The sequence below is a fragment of the Chenopodium album genome, chromosome 17 (genome assembly GCF_948465745.1).
Source record: "Chenopodium album chromosome 17, dcCheAlbu1.1, whole genome shotgun sequence".
Classification (NCBI taxonomy): domain Eukaryota; kingdom Viridiplantae; phylum Streptophyta; class Magnoliopsida; order Caryophyllales; family Amaranthaceae; genus Chenopodium; species Chenopodium album.
The window spans coordinates 12711796-12717276 of NC_137850.1; the positions used below are offsets into that span (position 1 = coordinate 12711796).

The following is a 5481-nucleotide window of genomic DNA, read 5'->3' on the forward strand; positions in this document are numbered from 1 at the left end:
ACTCAAAGAGGAACTAACAATGACGGGATAGGTAGAATTGGGGCCTAAGAATTCATACCCAAGGTGGGATGGTAGAGGTTTGAGCTCTACAATCGGCACAACTTTACTTTCCTTGGTTGAGGCCACTTGCAATGCATATTGGATTGAAATTCCCATGCAAATGTGATCATCACTCTCCTCCATGCTCTCATCAATGACTCCTTCAAAGAAAGTCATTTCTTTGCCATGCTCACTTATCTTTTCTTTGTTCAACAAAACACACTCAAGTGGATCATCAGAGGTGAGCAAGTGCTCATGCATAGAATTCACAATATCATCTAAGATTTCAACTCTCATGCAATTTTCAAGTGAAGAAGAAGGATATTTCATGCTTTCATTCAAATCAAATTCAATAACTTCTTCTCCAACTTTGAGAGAAATCTTAGCAATTTTAACATCAATCATGGCACCCGATGTTACAAGAAAGGGTTTACCAAGTATGATAGGAATATTGGAATTCTTATCCATTTTAAGAACAACAAAATCAACCGAAATTAAAAAATTTCCTACCCTCAAGGGAACATCTTCTACCTTACCTTTTGGAATCTTAATTGATCTATCGGCTAATTACAAGGTAATGTTGGTAGGCAAATGTTCTCCTAGCTCAAGTCTTTGATAAACCGAATATGGCATAAGGCTAACACTAGCTCCTATGTCACACAAGGCGTTATCAATTTGCATCTTATAAATAACACAAGGGATAGAAAAGTTTCCGAGGTTCTTCAACTTGGGCGGCATCTTGTTCATAATGATTGCACTACAATTCTCGGTCAGGCTAACCGTTTTCGCTAAATCACAAGTTCTTCTTCCACTTAAGATGTCCTTAAGGAATTTTGCATAATTCGGCATTTGGTCAATGACATCGGTAAATGGAAGGGTAAGATGAAGTTGCCTAAGCATCACTATGAATTTGCCAAATTGTTCATCTAACTTGTGCCTATTAAACTTTTGGGGGTATGGGAGCTTAGGCTTGATAACTTCTCTCACTTTTTCTTTTTCTATTTCAATTGGTTTCTCAACCACATCCTCATTCAAAGAGCTTTTTCCTTCCTCATCTTCAACCAAAACTTCCTTAGGACTCTCCTTAGCCTCACTCTTTTTGGGCTCTACTACACTCTCAAGAATCCTACCACTCCTTGTCACTATGGCATTAATTGGCCTCTTAGGATCTACACCTTGAGATGGTAGTGAAGAAGGGCTAGCATGCTCTTTCAAAACATTTTCCAATTGAGAAATTTGATTCTCCAACATCTTACTATGAGCCATCATGTCATTAAACTTCTTATCACTAGATGACATGTAAGTGTTCAACACCTTGATTTGATTCTCAATGACATCCTCCAAACTACCTCTTGAAGGAGATGATTGGGCATAAGAACTATCATTTTGACCTTGAGCCTTTGGAGTAAAACCGGGTGGGGAACCCCTATGATTATTGTTTTGAAAATTGCCCCTATTTTTGTTACTCCAATTGCCCATACCTTGATTTTGGCCACCTTGGTTATGATTACCATAATTTTGATTATGGTTCCCATATCCTTATCCTTGGTTTTGACCACCATAACCTTGGTGGTTAAAGTTGCCTCGGAAACCTTAGTTTCCTTGGTTTCTATAACCCCCATTGTGGTTAAAATTATCAAAATTCCCATTATGATAGTTCCTATTCCCATTATTTCTTTGACCATCAAATCTAGGTCCAAAATTGTTATTAGACACATAGTTCACATATTCATTCTCATTGCCAATATAATCATCACATCTATTAAAAGCAGCGTTAGGACAATTTGAAGCATCATGGTCACATGATTCACACAAATCACAAAACATATAACCACTAGACATGTTTCTAGAAGAGGGAAGGGGATTTAAGTTAGGAAATGTACCTCTCCCCTTATTTTGGGAGGGAAGAATCGGTGCAAGAGAAGAAGCACTCTCAAGTTTGGCCTTGATAGAGGTCATTTCCTTTCCTAATTCCGAGATTTGTGAAGACAAGTTGTTGATGGCATTTATGTGATCAACCAAATACACCGAAGCACCACTTTTACTTGTTGTTTCACGTTCATTATCTTGCCAATCCATATAATGCCTCACTATATCTTCAATGACATCCACCACTTCCTCCTCCGTCTTGTTCATTATTGGTCCTTTGGCCCCCGCATCAAGACAAGATTTTCCTCGAGGGCTTAGACCTCCATAGAATATTTGAATGACTTGATAGGTAGGAATACCATGGTGTGGGAACTCTCTTTGATACTCCTTATACCTTTCTCATGCCTCATAAAGACTTTCATTAGGCTTTTGCTTAAAGCTTTGAATGAGAGCTCTCGCTTCGGCCGTCTTCTTTTGTGGATAGAACCGAGATAGAAATTCCTTAGTCACTTCATGCCATCTTCTCAAAGAATTTGGCTTCACCTCCTTGTCTAACCACTCTAAGGCACGTCCAATAAGAGAGAAGGGGAAAAGTTTGAGGCGAATAAATTCTTGAGAAACTCGTTCACCTTGATTGTGTTGCAATATTTCTCGAATTCCTTAAGATGATTGAGGGGAATTTCATGCTTTGCACCACTCTATTGACGCCTTTCTATCAAAGTTATCATTGCCGGTCTTATCTCGAAATCGGTTGCCGGTGTCGTAGGTAGACCAATCCCACTCTAATACCTATAGGCTCCCGGAACTCCTAGTTCCTTCAATGCCACTCTTGAATTTTCTCCCATGCTTTAAATGACAATAGAGAACGATCACGTGCTCTATGTACACAATCTCAAAAGAAACAATTAGTAGCACGGCTACAAATGTAGCCTAAAAGAAAGAAAATCTTTTTGTATTTTTCAAATAAATGGAATAGACTCAATTAACAATAGCAATCACCATGCCTTCCCCGGCAACGACGCCATTTTTGACGGCGGATAAAACCTAGGTCGTTGGAAACTAGATTTCCCGGTCAAAACAAAATTTATGAATCATAACCCAACCCAAGGTATAGGGCAAGTCTAGGTCGAACCCAAAGGAAGGCGGTTTTTGCTAAAGTCTAAGCTAAGCTATTCCGAAGGTTAATTGAGGGTTGGTCTAACAAGTCTAACAACGTAATAAACGATTACTAGAAAGATATAAAGAATTCTAGGGAGTCGAGATTCACATGTACTCATGATACGCACGTTAATTGGGAAAGAAATCGATCAAACATACAATGCGAGGGAAAGCAAGAAATGCAATCAAAATTACTCAATAGGCTATTTCCTACGGTCAAGCTAGATGTCTCTACAAATGACTTCAAAGGAAAATTGCAAATTAAGATCAATCGATAATAATGGTTTCCAAATGAATTGTTTGTGTCATTGAAACCTATTATGCAGTCTAGCACGATAGTTGAGGTTGATCACTCCTCAAGATATCAAACACATGCACAAATTTCACTAACCAATTTAATCACAATGATGATCAATCAAGTTTCCCCAATTAATCATAAATTATCACTCATACATGCTTCACCCTATCCCTAACAAGTAAACTACTCACTACTCATTGCAAATTCAAACAACAAAGCTAATCTAATCACAAATTTCATCATCATCATAGTAATCAAAATATGCTCAACTTATCAAAAATCAAATCAACCAAACAACAAGTAATTCAATTAAATTCAAGAATCAAACATCAAATTGCATTGAAAAGTAAAGAATTCTTACAAACCTTTGATCAAAATCAAAGAGGTAGATGATTGGAAGTAGCATTCATCAACATCACCAAGTTTCTCTCTCTAAAATCTAAGAACAATCATCAAAATCTAGAGCTTCTCTCTCTAAAACTTCATTAAAAACTAATTTTAATTCTATTTTTTCATTGATTCTCTCTCTAAAAAATGAAGGAAATCTATACATAGTATAGCTAACTAAGAAAAAGTTAGTTAGACGTCCAAAAGAGACCTCAAAAGGCGCGGCCTCTCACTGGCATAGCGCGGCCGCAACAAAATGGGTATGGAAACAGGGAGGACAGAGTGCGCGGCCGCTCCTGGCTCGCGCACGCCCGCGCCATGGGAACAGGGAAAGTTTTCTTGAGCGGCCGAAATTGACCCCGTGAGCTCCGGATGAGGCATGATGATATAGGAAGTTTCTAGGAGCCATCTTGGTGGGTTCAACACCGCCCCTTCACGTCCACGTGATATGAGGGCGCATCCTTGAAGCCTTGACTCTTGCACACCTTTGATTTTGGGCTTCAAAAGGAGGGACCGGGACACATCTTTAGCTTGAAAAACCCCGAGAGAAATGCCATTGAGCCTCTCGAACATCACCAACTTCCTAGAATCAAAGAAAAGCAAACAAGTAAAGAGGAAAATGCAAAATAAACTAGGAAAATCAAGAAAATAAGAAAGCAACTAAAGAAAATGTAAAGTAAAGAAAATACAAGTAAATTTAGAGAAAAGGAGATAAAAGAGATGCAAAAGTCATGTAAAATCATCCTAAAAGAAGCTAAATGAGTGCCACAAATGACACTCATTAGATGTTAACTTGTATTTTCTCTTACTAAACTTGGTGGGGAAAGAAGTATCCTTATGATAATTTTTGTTGGTTATAAAAAAAAGAAAATGCGTTCTGGGCGCAAGTCAGCCGTCCTTTTATATTACTATTTTTAAACTCATGCTAACTGTTGAAAATTATATAATGTTAATTTATGGTCCATGATTTAGTAGCATGTCGCAAGTGTCATGTTTGGTAGTTCAAAGTCGGCCAATGCCCACCTTTAGTTTATATAAAACTAGGTTAGTACCCTTGCGACTCACGAATTTAACCAAAAACAATTGCGGAAAGTTGTACGTATATTATTAACAAAAAGTTTCTTGATAAGGGATGAGATATGATAAGATGAGATAAAATAGAGGAAAGAGAGTTAAGCTTGGTTGATATTAAAAGCACTCTTGCAATCTTTTGGGAAAAGAAAATAGTAAAACCAATTTATTTTTTCTCAGCACATCTCTATATAAATAAAAAAGCATGATTACCCAAAAAAATATGACAGAAAAATCATATTATACAAATATTCTTGTAAAAGATTTTGGCAAGAAAAGTTATGAACTATAACATATTTTGAATATAAATTTAGTTAATTGTATATACAAATATATCTATGATATTCATGTTTTATATGTTATTTTATCCCCCGTCCCACGGTCATTTATATGCATATTTGAGCTCTTCGGAGCTACTTTTAGTACTAATGTGTGGTTTCTAGTGTTTTGTAGAGTTGACATTTATTTTGTAGGAATTTCCCGGATTTGTAGGCAATTTCTATGGTTTTCCGGCCACTACGAGATATTGGAGCTTGTAGCATATTCATGACCATTGATCGTAGCCCAAGACCGATCATATCGGTGATTAAGGGCTTGGTTTGTGGAATTAGTCCGAGCAATGGACCAAGAAGAAGTGTTGGGCCTTGACAATTGAAGCC

The 5481-nt window shown here is 37.4% G+C and overlaps 1 non-coding gene across 1 annotated transcript; it reads left to right on the forward strand.

Moving 5' to 3' along the window:
* The first annotated feature begins 2263 nt into the window (after positions 1-2263).
* On the forward strand, positions 2264-2369 carry LOC145590400 (small nucleolar RNA R71). Its single transcript, XR_014102005.1, has one exon. It is a non-coding gene; the product is annotated as a small nucleolar RNA R71 (small nucleolar RNA).
* Positions 2370-5481: the final 3112 nt, after the last annotated feature.